Genomic DNA, 18,183 nt, shown 5'->3' with positions numbered 1-18,183 from the left:
TTTCTTTTTGATGATTTTCATTGAAAACCATCACAGAAAGGTACTTAATTGTTACCCAGAAATGATTTGAAATGATTTGACGTAAAATTTGATATTGAGATAAAAACGGCTGTATTGGACCTTTAACCTTTGAAGGGGTACATTTGGAAGAGAGCTCTGGAGTCAAAAGCTATGTGTTTGTTTTCGGAGTAGCCCATATCATAGGCCTAAATTATATTATAGGCCTGCCTCTGCTCTGAGCATATGATAAGAGCTCATTTAGATAGGCAATGCACATTCATTTGAGAACTGTTGCTTTTTACATGAGGAAAAATGCAGGGAAAGGGACCTACCATTTCAGGAGCTGAGGAGTCATGTAGAGAGGGTTTGACGTGTCCACATAGTTGGCTTTCCAGATGTGGACCTTTGGTTCGGTGATGTTCTAATTTATTGCAGAATATGAAACTCAGAGTTTCAATCTAAAAGGTGACTGTACAAACATGATTAGGTGGATTCCAGCATTCTAGTGAGACAGTAAGACAAGTATGCTCTACCCTCTCACCTGTGCTAATGTTACACTTCTTCTTCTTCTTCTTCTTCTTCTTCTTCTTCTTCTTCTTCTTCTTCTTCTTCTTCTTCTTCTTCTTTGGTATTATGGTGGTCCGCAAACAAAATTATGTTACACTTCCTCGTCACCTGTGTACCTATATACATGTGACCTGTAACCTTTTCTGTTCTGTTGTGTTTTATTGTCACAATACCATTATTTTTCCAGAGGGAGGGGGGCGCTTCTAAAAAATGGTTTATACCTAAACCATAACTAAATGTTGACAATTCATTAGTGCAATAGGGTTTAATTTGCAACAGATTTTCTCAATTTAAATAAGAAAAAATAGCCCACAATTGCATGATGCAGAATCAAGCAACAGCATGAAGAAGACACCAAACAAAATAGATTGTTAAGGAGACATACAGTGATAAAAAAACAAATATGTATCCAGTAGTTTTAGGTAGCAAGTTCTTGCTACATTGTATGTAACTACATTGCAACAAGTTGTGAATGTCACGCTGTGCCAACTACTGTATCCAATGAGGAGCATTTGGAAAAGGGTCAGTGCAATAACATCTACTTGAGACGTCCATACCCTAAAACCTAACCCTAACCCCTACCCTGACCCTAACAATAACACTTACTTAACCATAACCCTTACCTTAACCCTTTAAATGTTAACTTCAATGGGGTAGGGACGTTCCAAGGATCACGGGATAGCACGGGCCTTTGGCACAGTAGGTGGCGGCATGCACCTTATACGTTTGTTTGTGGACCGTCACTGAACCAAAGAAGAAGAAGAAGAAGAAGAAGAAGAAGAAGAAGAAGAAGAAGAAGACGAAGAAGAGCATTTGGAGGCTGTACCAGAGAGGAAGAGTCGAAGCGAGAGGGATAACTGCGCCCAAAATCGGTCCCTCACCAAGCGAGGAGTTTTTGTAAGGTCAATGTGAGAGTGTCGAATTTGGTGAACAAAAAATGTAATGGCTTATTTGCTACGTGTGGCTTATTTGATCAAATATACGTTTCGTAATGATTAGGTTGTTACGAGTGTACTGATATAAGTAGGAGAGGTGACATCCCGGCCACTTTGAAAAAAAAAACAGCTTTAGATGGGAGTTGTCGTCACTAGTTACCATAGTCACAAAGTAATCTTCCTAACCCTAACCTTAATCACGATGCTAACCTTATGCCTAATCCTAACATTAAATGAAGACGAAAAAGCACATTTTTGTTTTCATTAATCTTTACGATATAGCCAACTCTGAATTTGTGTCTGTGTAAACCGTTGTGCCTGTTGTTCACACGCTTCTGCCCTCTCATTGGCTAGAATGGTCCCACCTGATCTTGCCGCCTCCCAACTGCCTTCCATTTTTGAAGACATCCATTTTCATCGTTAGAGCGGGCACTAGAGTATCTGGGAAATATAATGGGTAATCTGTGGCTGTCCCAATTCTTCACACGACTTGGAATCATGGCGCAGATGACTGGAGAAGAGAAGCAACATCAAAGTTTATTTTCAGATAGGAAATGTAAACAACTTTAAAGCTTTTTAAACTATAACCCATTCGTTGACTAGAAGACGTTACATTTGGTAAGTGTATTTACTTAATGATTTATATATTTTATGTCTGGGAAGAAGGTTGTGTTTTTCCTCGATGGAAAGGAGACCGTCGTGATTGGACAGTATACTGATACGTTATAGCTAGACTCTTTGTTTCTCCTATGTATTGCTGTTATATCCCATAGATAAAGACAAGGGTAACTCGTAGGCTACCTGTCAATTTTTTAATAGTTTTCCTTGTTGATGATGAACATAATCTAATGCGGATTAGGCTACTCATGGGCGACATGCACCCCAAGAATCGGAGGGGGCACAAAGTGAAGTACGTGAGAATGGCTGGGTTGTAGCCCCCGTCCATAAATTGTAAAATGTTCCATTCAAACACCTGAAACAGCTTTTTCTTGCAATGTAGAGCTGTAATCATTATGCTTCATTCTATGTAAAAAAATAAATTAAAAAAAAGTATATTTTTCTGCATATCTAAGCATACCTCTTGAGCTTTCTGTATCCTCCTGACTGGTGGTAATTTTTTTAAATAAGAAACTAAATATGCTTATCAGCATCTCTGCTAAAATCTGGGTAAAAGTTTGAAAGGAATTTTAGTATGAATCAGTAATGTTACATTTAGCAGGGTTCGCGTTAAAACAATTCTGCGTTTTTCACACAGAAAAAAATATAAAACGCATAAGAAATATCTTGCTCGGTTTTGTAAACACAGATCTAAAACGCTTCTTATTGTAATTTCTGCTCGGCATCAGACTAATTTTGTGCTTCAGTTACACTTCTCCACTCTGATGAGAATTCACCAACTGGCATTCTATTAGCTGACAGCGCTCTGACTGATGTGTACCTACTTTTCTCTGGTACTTTTCTCTCAGTGTAGCCTACTTGTCTCCGGTAAAATGCAAGATTAATTTCAGCCAAAACATTAAGAAATGTAGCTGGCTACATTCTTTCTATGATAAACATTAGAAATATGATGGCCGTGCATGGTTTTTGCAAAAAATACCTTGCTTTTTCATTGTAAGCTCATGTGTGGCTGCTAGCCAAAAAGTGTTGCACTAATGAAACTAATGAAAATTAAACTATTTTCAGCCGAATGTGTTGCACTAATGTATTATGTTTGAAGGAAAATTATAGTTGCACGCCCCTGATCACTCGGTTGAAGCAAAACAATTAATAAATGATTTTTGACTTTCAATATAAAACACAGGTGAAATGGTTAAAAACATTTGATTAGCTGTTCAGGAGTTTTATGGCTTGGGGGTAGAAGCTGTTAAGAAGCCTTTTGGACTTAGACTTGGCGCTCTGGTACTGCTTGCCGTGCAGTAGCAGAGAGAACAGTCTGACTAGGGTGGCTGGAGTCTTAGACAATTTTTAGGGCCTTCCTCTGGTATAGAGGTCCTGGATGGCAGGAAGCTTGGCCCCAGTGATGTACTGGGCCGTACGCACTACCCTCTGTAGTGCCTTGCGGCCGAGCAGTTGCCATACCAGGCAGTGATGCAACCAGTCAGGATGCTCTTGATGGTGCAGCTGTAGAACTTTTTGAGGATCTGAGGACCCATGCCAAATCTTTTCAGTCTCCTGAGGGGGAATAGGCTTTGTCGTGCCCTCTTCACGACTGTCTTGGTGTGTTTGGACCATGATAGTTTGTTGGTGATGTGGACACCAAGGAACTTGAAGCTCTCAACCTGCTCCACTACAGCCCCGTCGATGAGAATGGGGGTGTGCTCGGTCCTCTTTTTCCTGTAGTCCACAATCATCTCCTTTGTCTTGATCACGTTGAGGGAGAGGTTGTTATCCTTGCACCACACGGCCAGACCTTTGACCTCCTCCCTAAAGGCTGTCTCATTGTTGTCAGTGATCAGGCCTACCACTGTTGTGTCGTCGGCAAACTTAATGATGGTTTTGGAGTCATGCCTGGCCATGCGGTCATGAGTGAACAGGGAGTACAGGAGGGGACTGAGCACACACCCCTGAGGGGCCCCCGTGTTGAGGATCAGTGTGACTGATGTGTTGTTACCTACCCTTATCACCTGGGGGCGGCCCGTCAGGAAGTCCAGGATCCAGTTGCAGAGGGATGTGTTTTGTCCCAGGGTACTTAGCTTAGTGATGAGCTTTGAGGGCACTATGGTGTTGAACTCTGAGCTGTAGTCAATGAATATCATTCTCACGTAGGTGTTCCTGTTGTCCAGGTGGGAAAGGGCAGTGTGGAGTGCAATAGAGATTGCTTCATCTGTGGATCTGTTGGGGCGGTATGCAAATTGGAGTGGGTCTAGGGTTTCTGGGATAATGGTGTTGATGTGAGCCATGACCAGCTTTTCGAAGCACTTCATGGCTACTGACGTGAGTGCTATGGGTCGGTAGTCATTTAGGAAGGTTACCTTAGTGTTCTTGGGCACAGGGACTATGGTGGTCTGCTTTTCAACATGTTGGTATTACAGACTCGGTCAGGGACATGTTGAAAATGTCAGTGAAGACACTTGCCAGTTGGTCAGCGCATGCTCGGAGTACACGTCCTGGTAATCCGTCTGGCCCTGCGGCCTTGTGAATGTTGACCTGTTTAAAGGTCTTACTCACATCGGCTACGGAGAGAGTGATCACACAGTCGTCCAGAACAGCTGATGCTCTCATGCATGCTTCATTGTTGCTTGCATAGAAGTAATTTAGCTCGTCTGGTAGGCTCGTGTCACTGGGCAGCTCGGGGCTGTGCTTCCCTTTGTAGTCTGTAATAGTTTGCAAGCCCTACCACAACCAACGAGCGTCGGAGCCGGTGTAGTACGATTCAATCTTAGTCCTGTATTGACGGTAGGTTCTGTTGCTTGTATTTTCAATCTCTTGACGCATTGCACAATATTTGTTTGCCTACAGCTTAGTATGAAATGTAGCCTTACTGCTTAATTGGCACGCACTACGCTCTTAAGCTCTTAATGGTTGCTAGCCATGTTACTTCACCCATCTCTTCGTATAGCCCACCACATGCACTGTTTTCTTAACCACAACTGGATGGATCCATAAATAATTACTGTGGGAATAAATATCACTGAATGACAAAAAGATTGGATTATTAGTATTATTAGTATTACTGAAACTCCCAAAGTCATCCAATTGTTATAATACATGTGAAGCAATAGCCTACCCGCGTGTGGTCAACTATTTCAGCGCCGTTTCACGCTGCTTTGAGACAAGCATGGGGACTCAATGTCAGATTTTTATTTTCAATGAATCTCCGTTTGGAAATTGGTTAGACTACAATTAGGCTGTAGAAATGTTAGCTAAGTTGAGGTGAGTTATGCTCATGATCATCTTGTCTAGTTGGCTCATTTATTAGCACTGATCAGAACATTTTGCCAGCATGTTATGTAGCTTAACAGGTGGATTATTTTGCTCTTCACTTGCAGTCGCTTAGGAGCCTGGGCCTACCTGACCAAAAGCCTGTGACTTGTCTTAATCAATCAATGTGATTTTGTTTAACTGAATCTCTGTCTGTATATTTGGTTAATTCTCTGAGTGGGCAAATAAGTGGAGGTGGTATTGCTCATTTATTCGTTTGCGCATCTATCTCTAATCAGAAACATTTACCATGCAATAATGTAGTCTAAATCAAGTGTAGGCCTATTATTTTGCTTGATCGCGTAAAGGCAACTCCAAAAGCCTGCAGAGGTTGTGAAATATGAATACGAGACTCACATGCTTTTGAAAATATAGATTGCTATTATTTTCTTTCAGTATCATGATGAAGATACTCTCAATGTAAGACCCTACGCTTGCTCCATAACAAAGTGGAGTGAGAGTAGGAAAGATGTGAAACGTGGATCAAAAAACGTGGGCTTGCCTTGGGCTCTGTTTCCAAATATCACTTTTTTATATGACAGCGGTTCCACACGTTGCCGTGATGCAAGTTGTTTGGGAAAAATATTTGTATTTTATTCTGTTATATTTCATTGTATAATATAGCCTACTATAAAATGCTGTATGTGTGACTGTGATCAGGGTGGCCTAAGTGTGTCTTGTATATTTAATGAACAAAATAACTATTGATTTCATGTGCATGGCGCAGCCATGGAGCATATAGGCTGCACAGACCAGTAACATAATTAAACTCAAAATATGCCATTCTAGTCTTTTGAAAATAAATGTTATTAGTCTTATAATGTTTCTTAGGACCTGCCTAAAGCTAATTAATAATGTATTCAAATCGATGTTCTCCCACATCGGCCCACGTCTACTCCCACTCCTAAACTTGCTGGCATGTGCACGGGAGATAGAAAAGGCTTATCCCGGCAAGAATGTGGTAAAAATGGGACTGTAAAGAATTGGGCCCTAAAAAACATTCCCTGATATTTTTACAGGCAACATACCGTAATGTCTGTCTGTAAAGAGTATATGTAAACAATAGCCGAATGTAACCGAACGTAGTCGACCGAAGCACGTTTCCTCGCAATCAGCAGGAAGTGTTTGCGGTTTGGTTCGGCACGGCCATATTGTGCAAGTGTTTGTCATGTGCGAATTGCATCAGTATTGAAAATGAAAACCGGAAATACAAACCGATATACAGACCAGCGAACTGAAGGTCGGGTTGATAACACCTCCGTGTGGATATTTGGTATCAGATTACCTCTGACATAGTCAAAATTGGAGGACAACAGGTAAAGTAATTTTAAATGAAGTTTGTTCAACATTCCTGAGCCTACATGTTAGAGACAAGTGTTTACGTATTTCACTCTCAGATTCTAAAAGAGGCTAACAAGCTGGCTACTCTAACTTGCCTGAAATAGCCTATTGGAGCTAGTTATGAGTTTGGGAGATTGGGAATCTGTCTGGGCTAGCTAAAGCCAACTTCATAAAATTGCTAAGTGGCTAGGAGTTAGTATTACAGAGAGAAAAAAATAAGTAATAAAAAAATATTATATTTTTTAACAGGACAAATCTGAGGGGCAGTTGCCTCTGCCCCCTATGGGCCTACCGTCTGTACTGCCAGAGTTTTGAATTTATTCATGCCATGGGGTTTATGATATTGCAGTAATGTGGACTTTTTTGTATCATAAATTGAAACACTTACATGGATTTGGGTTGGTGAACTACATTGTAAACAGAGAGAGGTTCACTGAAGTCTGAACTGAAAGCGGGGAATTGATCCAAGTGCTAAAGTATTTTTGTTGCAGGTACTGTACATGTGCATTTAGGAGGAACAGTTAGCTGTAGATATACAGTACCAGTCAAAAGTTTGGACACACCTACTCATTCAAGGGTTTTTCTTTATTTTTACTATTTTCTACATTGTAGAATAATAGTGAAGACATCAAAACCATGAAATAACACATATGGAATCATGTAGTAACCAAAAAAGTGTTAAACAAAATCGAAATATATTTTATATTTGAGATTCTTCAAAGTAGCCACCCTTTGCCTTGATGACAGCTTTGCAAAACCCTTGAATGAGTAGGTGTGTCCAAACTTTTGACTGGTACTGTATATGACCCTGACTATGAACATTATTCAAATCCATCACCCATTCACTCACCATCACGCACACACCCACCACTTATGCTGCTGCCATACTGTTTATTATTATTATTATTATTATTATTTATCTTGCTACCAGTCTCCTAATCCCTGCCTATAGCTACCTCAATACTCCAGTATCCCTGCACATTGCAAATGTGGGATTGGCACAGACCCTGTATATATCTTCCTTTCTTATATATTGTGTTTTTAAAATTAATTTTCTTTTCTTATTAGTTATACTTTTTTGATATTGAATACTGAACTGTTTGGTAGGGCTTGCAAGTTAAGCATTTCACTGTACTTGTGCATGTGACAAATAAAACATGAACTTGAACTCACCTTTATGGAAAAGTACTTTAAGGTTGGTGAGCAAAGACAACGTGCCATCAGTCAGCATACCAGGCTTTGCCCTCCACCTCTCCACCCAGTGTTACTCTTATCTAAGTAACCCCGCCACATTCAGGGCTCCAACTGGCCCTCTTCTCTCCATATTGAATGTGATGAGTGGTTGACTGGGTTTGTTGCCTTTTTTAAGCCAGGCTGCATGGGGATCAGCTGTGGAGAACCCGGAGCTTTAGCTCGCTCCACTCTGTTGGTTCTCCAGTCCCCTGTTATGCAGGCCCTGCAGCAGCTGTGTTGTCATGGACATTTGCCTACCAGGTACAATATTAGCCTGGTCCCAGCTCGGTTAGTGCTGTCTTGCCAAACCATATGATGATGTGGCAATTAGAGAGCACTAACAGATCTGAGACCAGGCTTATATTGGCCTTCTGGTGGCTAGTACTTTTTAGAATGTATCCTGGGTTTCTAATCACTGTTCTTTATTTTCTATATTATTTATAATGGGTGTCTGTGTTAGCTCAGTTTAAGTGATGACTAGGCACTTTATGGAACCATGGTTTTGGTGTTGGTTTTGAACTGAGAGTAATTAGGTATATGATGTTGCTTATTTGGTGTTTACCAGGGCCTACCAGCAGGGGCCAACAGAATATGTTGTTTTGGCTGAATAGTGAAGTAGGACCCACTGTAAGGAAAACAGTTCAGTCTGGTTTTGATTTACCCCAACCATGTACACAGAATAGGCCTAGCTTCCATATAAACATTTCATAGCTGGATTCGAGGACTTTCTGAAACCACACTTCATATCATAATGACTCTTTTGGCTGTAGGCACACATTCATGGAGATCAATGTACTTCTTTCTAGGATCACTGGGGAGAATTTTTTTTTAACCTTTTGTTTACGTTTTCACCCTGCAGCTTCAGCACGTGTGACATATTATGTTTATAGAAAAAGAGCGTAAAGAAGACTTTCAGGCTGAAAGTGAGGCCTTGTCCTCTGTAGCTCAATTGGTAGAGCATGGCACTTGTAACGCCAGGGTAGTGGGTTCGATCCCCGGGACCACTCATACGTAAAAATGTATGCACACATGACTGTAAGTCGCTTTGGATAAAAGCGTCTGCTAAATGGCATATTATATTATCTTCTTGACAAATTGTTTGTGACCATGTGGTCTGACATTTACCTCTTGGTATTTTAGAAGGAAATGACACCTAGCAATTAGTCTATTACCACTATATTACCAAGCTTAGCTCATCAGCCATTCCCCATTTCCACCCAAGACTACTGTAAATAGTCCAGCAACCTATTAGATGACTGGCTTTTTTATTGAGAACTATGACTGACCGTGTTGGCCCTATCTTAGGGGGTTTCTCCAAGGAGGTCATACTCCCTAACTATAGAGCATGATTCAAGTTCCTAGTTCCTGGGCCAGCCACACAGGATACTACTGTTATGAAACGTGGTGAGGGTGGTGGCATGCATTGTCCACGTTTGCCAATAAACATAATATGCTTCCTGTGTGGGTTGGTGGGTAGGTTCTAGTCACATGGTGCCTGATGGTCACACTACTCTCTCTGTATTCCTCTCCCGGTCCTGACATACCAGTCAGTTAGTCCACCGACCTCTGCTCTTTCCTTCCACCCACCTCTGCTCTCTCCCTCCCTCTGAGTGAAGGCTATCGCTTTCACTCTGCTATTCTAGGTTGGTAAACACTACCCGTAAATTGCTTAATACCCCTCGGGGGTCTTTGGAAATCACTTACCTACTCGCTATAGTTCTAACATGTATGTTTGTTTTTTGACAATGTTGTTCATGTACAGTTACAGAGTACCCAGCTAGCACATAACGTTCAAGCTTGGTGAGAGCGTGGTTGTCCTATGGTTATTTTGCATACAACCTTCCCACAACTTTCTGGGAATGGTGCAGAATAGTTGCTTGGCTTTGGAACATTCTCAGCACATTTAAGGAACTGAAAAATATATACAGTACCAGTCACAAGTTTGGACACACCTACTCATTCAAGGGTTTTTCTTTATTTTTTACTATTTTCTACATTGTAGAATAATAGTGACGACATCAAAAAATTTAATAACACATATGGAATCATGTATTAACCAACCAAAAAACTGTTAAACAAATCAAAATATATTTAATATTTGAGGTTCTTCAAAGTAGCCACCCTTTGCCTTAATTACAGCTTTGCACACTCTTGGCATTCTCTCAACCAGCTTCATGAGGTAGTCACCTGGAATGCTTTTCCAACAGTCTTGAAGGAGTTCCCACATATGCTGAGCACTTGTTGGCTGCTTTTCCTTCACTCTGCGGTCCAACTCATCCCAAACCATCTCAATTGGGATGAGGTCGGGTGATTGTGGAAGCCAGGTCATCTGATGCAGCACTCTCCTTCTTGGTCAAATAGCCCTTACACAGCCTGGAGGTGTGTTGGGTCATTGTCCTGTTGAAAAACAAATGATAGTCCCACTAAGCGCACACCAGATGCGATGGCGTTTCGCTGCAGAATGCTGTGGTAGCCATGCTGGTTAAGTGTGCCTTGAATTCTAAATAAATCACTGACAGTGTCCCTAGCAAAGCACCCCAACACCATCACACCTCCTCCATGCTTCACAGTGGAATCCACACATGCGGAGATCATCCGTTCACCTACTCACCTACTCTGCGTCTCAGGATCAAGGGAAAGATGAACGAAGCAAAGTACAGAGAGATACTTGATGAAGACTTGCTCCAGAGCGCTCAGGACCTCAGACTGGGGCGACGGTTCACCTTCCAACAGGACAACGACCCTAAGCACACAGCCAAGACAACACAGGAGTGGCTTCGGGACAAGTCTCTGAATGTCCTTGAGTGGCCCAGCCAGAGCCCGGACTTGAACCCAATCGAACATCTCTGGAGAGACCTGAAAATAACTGTGCAGCGACGCTCCCCATCCAACCTGACAGAGCTTGAGAGGATCTGCAGAGAAGAATGGGAGAAACTCCCCAAATACAGGTGTGCGAAGCTTGTAGCGTCATACCAAAGAAGACTTGAGGCTGTAATCGATGCCAAAGTTGCGTCAACAAAGTACTGAGTAAAGGGTCTGAATACTTATGTAAATGTGATATTTCCGTTTTTTTTATTTTAGCAAACATTTCTAAAAACCTGTTTTTGCTTTGTCATTATGGGGTATTGTGGTTAGATTGATGAGAGGGGAAAAACAATTTAATCCATTTTAGAATAAGGCTGTAATGTAACAAAATGTGGAAAAAGTCAAGGGATCTTAATACTTTCCGAATGCACTGTGTGTGTGTTTTTATTTATATATATGTGTGTGTGTGTGTGTGTGTGTGTGTGTATATATATATATATGTATACAGTGGGGGAAAAAAGTATTTAGTCAGCCACCAATTGTGCAAGTTCTCCCACTTAAAAAGATGAGAGAGGCCTGTACATTTCATCATAGGTACACGTCAACTATGACAGACAAAATGAGGAAAAAAAATCCAGAAAATCACATTGTAGGATTTTTTATGAATTTATTTGCAAATTATGGTGGAAAATAAGTATTTGGTCAATAACAAAAGTTTCTCAATACTTTGTTATATACCCTTTGTTGGCAATGACACAGGTCAAATGTTTTCTGTAAGTCTTCACAAGGTTTTCATACACTGTTGCTGGTATTTTGGCCCATTCCTCCATGCAGATCTCCTCTAGAGCAGTGATGTTTTGGGGCTGTCGCTGGGCAACACGGACTTTCAACTCCCTCCAAAGATTTTCTATGGGGTTGAGATCTGGAGACTGGCTAGGCCACTCCAGGACCTTGAAATGCTTCTACGAAGCCACTCCTTCGTTGCCCGGTGGTGTGTTTGGGATCATTGTCATGCTGAAAGACCCAGCCACGTTTCATCTTCAATGCCCTTGCTGATGGAAGGAGGTTTTCACTCAAAATCTCACGATACATGGCCCCATTCATTCTTTCCTTTACACGAATCAGTCGTCCTGGTCCCTTTGCAGAAAAAACAGCCCCAAAGCATGATGTTTCCACCCCCATGCTTCACAGTAGGTATGGTGTTCTTTGATGCAACTCAGCATTCTTTGTCCTCCAAACACGACGGAGTTGAGTTTTTACCAAAAGTTCTATTTTGGTTTCATATGACATTCTCCCAATCCTCTTCTGGATCATCCAAATGCACTCTAGCAAACTTCAGACGGGCCTGGACATGTACTGGCTTAAGCAGGGGGACAGTAGGTATGGTGTTCTTTGGATGCAACTCAGCATTCTTTGATTATCAGTGGTCTGGCACTGCATGATTTGAGTCCCTGGCGGCGTAGTGTGTTACTGATGGTAGGCTTTGTTACTTTGGTCCCAGCTCTCTGCAGGTCATTCACTAGGTCCCCCCGTGTGGTTCTGGGATTTTTGCTCACCGTTCTTGTGATCATTTTGACCCCACGGGGTGAGATCTTGCGTGGAGCCCCAGATCGAGGGAGATTATCAGTGGTCTTGTATGTCTTCCATTTCCTAATATTTGCTCCCACAGTTGATTTCTTCAAACCAAGCTGCTTACCTATTGCAGATTCAGTCTTCCCAGCCTGGTGCAGGTCTACAATTTTGTTTCTGGTGTCCTTTGACAGCTCTTTGGTCTTGGCCATAGTGGAGTTTGGAGTGTGACTGTTTGAGGTTGTGGACAGGTGTCTTTTATACTGATAACAAGTTCAAACAGGTGCCATTAATACAGGTAACGAGTGGAGGACAGAAGAGCCTCTTAAAGAAGAAGTTACAGGTCTGTGAGAGCCAGAAATCTTGCTTGTTTGTAGGTGACCAAATACTTATTTTCCACCATAATTTGCAAATAAATTCATTAAAAATCCTACAATGTGATTTTCTGGAATTTGTTTTCTCAATTTGTCTCTAATAGTTGACGTGTACCTATGATGAAAATTACAGGCCTCTCTCATCTTTTTAAGTGGGAGAACTTGCACAATTGGTGGCTGACTAAATACTTTTTTTCCCCACTGTATGTGTGTCAGAGTTGGAAGAGATCCACAAAAATACATCCTGTTCCTCACATGTGGTCAGGTACAGTTGAAGTCGGAAGTTTACATACACTTAGGTTGGAGTCATTAAAACTAGTTTTTCAACCACTCCACAAATTTCTTGTTAACTAACTATAGTTTTGGCAAGTCGGTTAGGACGTCTACTTTGTGCATGACACAAGTAGTTTTCCCATCAATTGTTTACAGACTGATTATTTCACTTATAATTCACTGTGTCACAATTCCAGTGGGTCAGAAGTTTACATAAATTAAGTTGACTGTGCCTTTAAACAGCTTGGAAAATTCCAGGAAATGATGTCATGGCTTTAGAAGCTTCTGATAGGCTAATTGACATCATTTGAGTCAATTGGAGGTGGACCTGTGGATGTATTTCAAGGTCTACCTTCCAACTCAGTGCCTCTTTGCTTGACATCATGGGAAAATCAAAAGTAATCAGCCAAGACCTCAGAAACAAAATTGTAGAGCTGCACAAGTCTGGTTCATCCTTGGGAGCGATTTCTAAATGCCTGAAGGTACCATGTTCATCTGTACAAACAATGGTACGCAAGTATAAACACCATGGGACCATGCAGCGGTAATACCGCTCAGGAAGGAGACGCGTTCGGTCTCCTAGAGATGAACGTACTTTGGAGCGAAAAGTGCAAATCAATCCCAGAACAACAGCAAAGGACCTTGTGAAGATGCTGGAGGAAACAGGTACAAACGTATCTATATTCACAGTAAAACAAGTCCTACAGTGGGGAAAAAAAGTATTTAGTCAGCCACCAATTGTGCAAGTTCTCCCACTTAAAAAGAAGAGAGAGGCCTGTAATTTTCATTATAGGTACACGTCAACTATGACAGAGAAATTGAGGGGAAAAAATCCAGAAAATCACATTGTAGGATTTTTAATGAATTTATTTGCAAATTATGGTGGAAAATAAGTATTTGGTCACCTACAAACAAGCAAGATTTCTGGCTCTCACAGACCTGTAACTTCTTCTTTAAGAGGCTCCTCTGTCCTCCACTCGTTACCTGTATTAATGGCACCTGTTTGAACTTGTTATCAGTATAAAAGACACCTGTCCACAACCTCAAACAGTCACACTCCAAACTCCACTATGGCCAAGACCAAAGAGCTGACAAAGGACACCAGAAACAAAATTGTAGACCTGCACCAGGCTGGGAAGACTGAATCTGCAATAGGTAAGCAGCTTGGTTTGAAGAAATCAACTGTGGGAGCAATTATTAGGAAATGGAAGACATACAAGACCACTGATAATCTCCCTCGATCTGGGGCTCCACGCAAGATCTCACGCCGTGGGGTCAAAATGATCACAAAAACGGTGAGCAAAAATCCCAGAACCACACGGGGGGACCTAGTGAATGACCTGCAGAGAGCTGGGACCAAAGTAACAAAGCCTACCATCAGTAACACACTACACTGCCAGGGACTCAAATCCTGCAGTGCCAGACGTGTCCCCCTGCTTAAGCCAGTACATGTCCAGGCCCGTCTGAAGTTTGCTAGAGTGCATTTGGATGATCCAGAAGAGGATTGGGAGAATGTCATATGGTCAGATGAAACCAAAATATAACTTTTTGGTAAAACTCAACTCGGTCGTGTTTAGAGGACAAAGAATGCTGAGTTGCATCCAAAGAACACCATACCTACTGTGAAGCATGGGGGTGGAAACATCATGCTTTGGGGCTGTTTTTTCTGCAAAGGGACCAGGACGACTGATCCGTGAAAGGAAAGAATGAATGGGGCCATGTATTGTGAGATTTTGAGTGAAAACCTCCTTCCATCAGCAAGGGCATTGAAGATGAAACGTGGCTGGGTCTTTCAGCATGACAATGATCCCAAACACACCGCCCGGGCAACGAAGGAGTGGCTTCGTAAGAATCATTTCAAGGTCTTGGAGTGGCCTAGCCAGTCTCCAGATCTCAACCCCATAGAAAATCTTTGGAGGGAGTTGAAAGTCCGTGTTGCCCAGCGACAGCCCCAAAACATCACTGCTCTAGAGGAGATCTGCATGGAGGAATGGGCCAAAATACCAGCAACAGTGTGTGAAAACCTTGTGAAGACTTACAGAAAACATTTGACCTGTGTCATTGCCAACAAAGGGTATATAACAAAGTATTGAGAAACTTTTGTTATTGACCAAATACTTATTTTCTACCATAATTTGCAAATAAATTCATTAAAAATCCTACAATGTGATTTTCTGGATTTTTTTTCTCATTTTGTCTGTCATAGTTGACGTGTACCTATGATGAAAATTACAGGCCTCTCTCTTCTTTTTAAGTGGGAGAACTTGCACAATTGGTGGCTGACTAAATACTTTTTTCCCCCACTGTATATTGACATAACCTGAAAGGCCACTCAGCAAGGAAGAAGCCAATGCTCCAAAACCGGCATAGAAAATCCAGACTACGGTTTGCAACTGGACATGGGGACAAAGATTGTACTTTTTGGAGAAATGTCCTCTGGTCTGATGAAACAAAAATAGAACTGTTTGGCCAAAAAACACCATCCCAACCGTGAAGCACGGGGGTGGCAGCAACATGCTGTGGGGGTGCTTTGCTGCAGGAAGGACTGGTGCACTTCACAAAATAGATGGCATCATGAGGAAGGAAAATTATGTGGCTATATTGAAGCAACATCTCAAGACATCAGTCAGGAAGTTAAAGCTTGGTCGCAAATGGGTCTTCCAAATGGACAATGACCCCAAGCATACTTCCAAAGTTGTGGCAAAATGGCTTAAGGACAACAACGTCAAGGTATTGGAGTGGCCATCACAAAGCCCTGACCTCAATCCTGTAGAAAATTTGTGGGCAGAACTGAAAAAGCATGCGCGAGCAAGGAGGCCTACAAACCTGACTCAGTTACACCAGCTCTGTCAGGAGGAATGGGCCAAAATTCACCCAACTTATTGTGGGAAGCTTGTGGAAGGCTACCCGAACATTTGACCCAAGTTAATCAATTTAAAGGCAATGCTACCAAATACAAATTGAGTATTCTGACCCACTTGGAACTACCAGTCAGAAGTTTGGACACACCGACTCATTCAATGGTGTTTTTCTTTATTTTTACTATTTTTTGCACACTCTTGGCATTCTCTCAACCAGCTTCATGAGGTAGTCACTTGGAATGCATTTCAATTTACCAAATATAGCCCTATTTGGTAAAATACCAAGTCCATATTATGACAAGAACAGCTCAAATAAGCAACGACAGTCACAACATTACTTTAAGACATGAAGTGCAGTCAATAAGGAACATTTCAATAACTTTGTTTCTTCAATTGCAGTCTCAAAAACCATCAAGTGCTATGATGAAACTGGCTCTCATGAGGACCGTCACAGGAATGGAAGACCCAGAGTTACCTCTGCTGCAGAGGATAAGTTCATTAGTTACCAGCCTCAGAAATTGCAGCCCAAATAAATGCTTCATAGAGTTGAAGTAACAGACACATCTCAACATCAACTGTTCAGAGGAGACTGTGTGAATCAGGCCTTCATGGTCGAATTGCTGCAAAGAAACCGCTACTAAAGGACACCAATTATAAGAAGAGACTTGCTTGGGCCAAGAAACAATGAACATTAGACCTGTGGAAATTTGTCCTTTGGTCTGGAGTCCAAGTTGGAGATTTTGGTTCCATCTGCCGTGTCTTTGTGAGACGCGGTGTGGGTGAACGGATGATCTCCGCATGTGTATTTCCCACTGTAAATCATGGCAGAGGAGGTGTTATGGTGTGGGGGTGCTTTGCTGGTGAGACTGTCTTTTGATTTATTTAGAATTCAAGGCACAGTTAACCAGCATGGCTACCACAGCATTCTGCAGCGATATGCCATTGCATCTGGTTTGGGCCTAATGGGACTATCATTTGTTTTTCAACAGGACAATGACACCTCCAGGCTGTGTAAGGGCTATTTTACAAACAAGGAGAGTGATGGAGTGCTGCATCAGATGACCTGGCCTCCACAATCCCCCGACCTCAACCCAATTGAGATGGTTTGGAATGAGTTGGACCGCAGAGTGAAGGAAAAGCAGCCAACAAGTGCTCAGCATATGTGGGAACTCCTTCAAGACTGTTGGAAAAGCATTTCAGGTGAAGCTGGTTGAGAGAATGCCAAGAGTGTGCAAAGCTGTCATGAAGGCAAAGGGTGGCTATTTGGTAGAATCTCAATTATAAAATATATTTTGATTTGTTTAACACTTCCTTGGTTACTACATGATTCCATATGTGTTATTTCATAGTTTTGATGTCTTCACTATTATTCTACAATATAAAAATAAAGAAAAAACATTGAATGAGTAGGTGTGTCCAAACTTTTGACTGGTTGTCCAAACTTTTGACTGGTACTGTATATATTTTCTTGTTATTTCATTACTTTACCACACTAATTACAGGAATAGAGAACAAATTGGGGGTCAAAATCTAAAGTAACAGTCCGTATCTGGTGTGGCCACCAGCTGCATTAAGTACTGCAGTGCATCTCCTCCTCATGGACTGAACTAGATTTGCCAGTCCTTGCTGTGAGATGTTACCCCACTCTTCCACCAAGGCACCTGCATGTTCCCAGACATTTCTGTGGGGAATGACCCTAGCCCTCACCCTCTGATCCAACAGGTCCCAGACGTGCTCAATGGGGTTGAGATCCGGGCTCTTTGCTGGCCAAGGCAGAACAATGACATTCCTGTCTTGCAGGAAATCATGCACAGTACGAACAGTATGGCTGGTGGCATTGTCATGCTGGAGGGTCATGTCAGGATGAGCCTGCAGGAAGGGTACCACATGAGGGAGGAGGATGTCTTCCCTGCCTGCAATGACAACAAGCTCAGTCCAATGATTCTGTGACACACCGCCCCAGACCATGACGGACCCTCCACCTCCAAATTGATCCCGCTCCAGAGTACAGGCCTCGGTGTAACACTCATTCCTTCGACGATAAACGCGAATCCGACCATCACCCCCGGTGAGACAAAACCGCGACTCGTCAGTGAAGAGCACTTTATGCCAGTCCTGTCTGGTCCAGCGACAGAGGGTTTGTGCCCATAGGAGACATTGTTGCCGGGTGATGTCTGGTGAGGACCTGCCTTACAACAGGCCTACAAGCCCTCAGTCCAGCCTCTCTCAGCCTATTGCGGACAGTCTGAGCACTGATGGAGGGATTGTGCGTTCCTGGTGTAACTCGGGCAGTTGTTACCATTC

The 18,183-nt window shown here is 42.2% G+C and overlaps 1 protein-coding gene across 4 annotated transcripts in view; it reads left to right on the top strand.

The window, feature by feature from the left end:
• Positions 1–1,340: 1,340 nt before the first annotated feature.
• The window catches only part of LOC121545766 (kelch-like protein 21), a 37,203-nt gene continuing 20,360 nt past the window's right edge, over positions 1,341–18,183 (top strand). Inside the window, exons 1-2 of one of the 4 annotated variants that reach the window (XM_041856573.2) lie at positions 1,341–1,464; positions 1,857–2,120. The gene's annotated coding sequence lies outside the window, so the exon portion shown is untranslated. Of the gene's footprint in view, positions 1,465–1,531; positions 2,121–17,034; positions 17,080–18,183 lie in introns of those variants that run through there. The other 3 variants (XM_041856576.2, XM_041856574.2, XM_041856577.2) reach the window with 3 other exon arrangements.

This window comes from Coregonus clupeaformis, chromosome 30 (genome assembly GCF_020615455.1).
Source record: "Coregonus clupeaformis isolate EN_2021a chromosome 30, ASM2061545v1, whole genome shotgun sequence".
Taxonomy (NCBI): Eukaryota; Metazoa; Chordata; class Actinopteri; order Salmoniformes; family Salmonidae; genus Coregonus; species Coregonus clupeaformis.
Note: the sequence above shows the minus strand (reverse complement) of the source record. Positions and strands in the feature narration are given on the sequence as shown.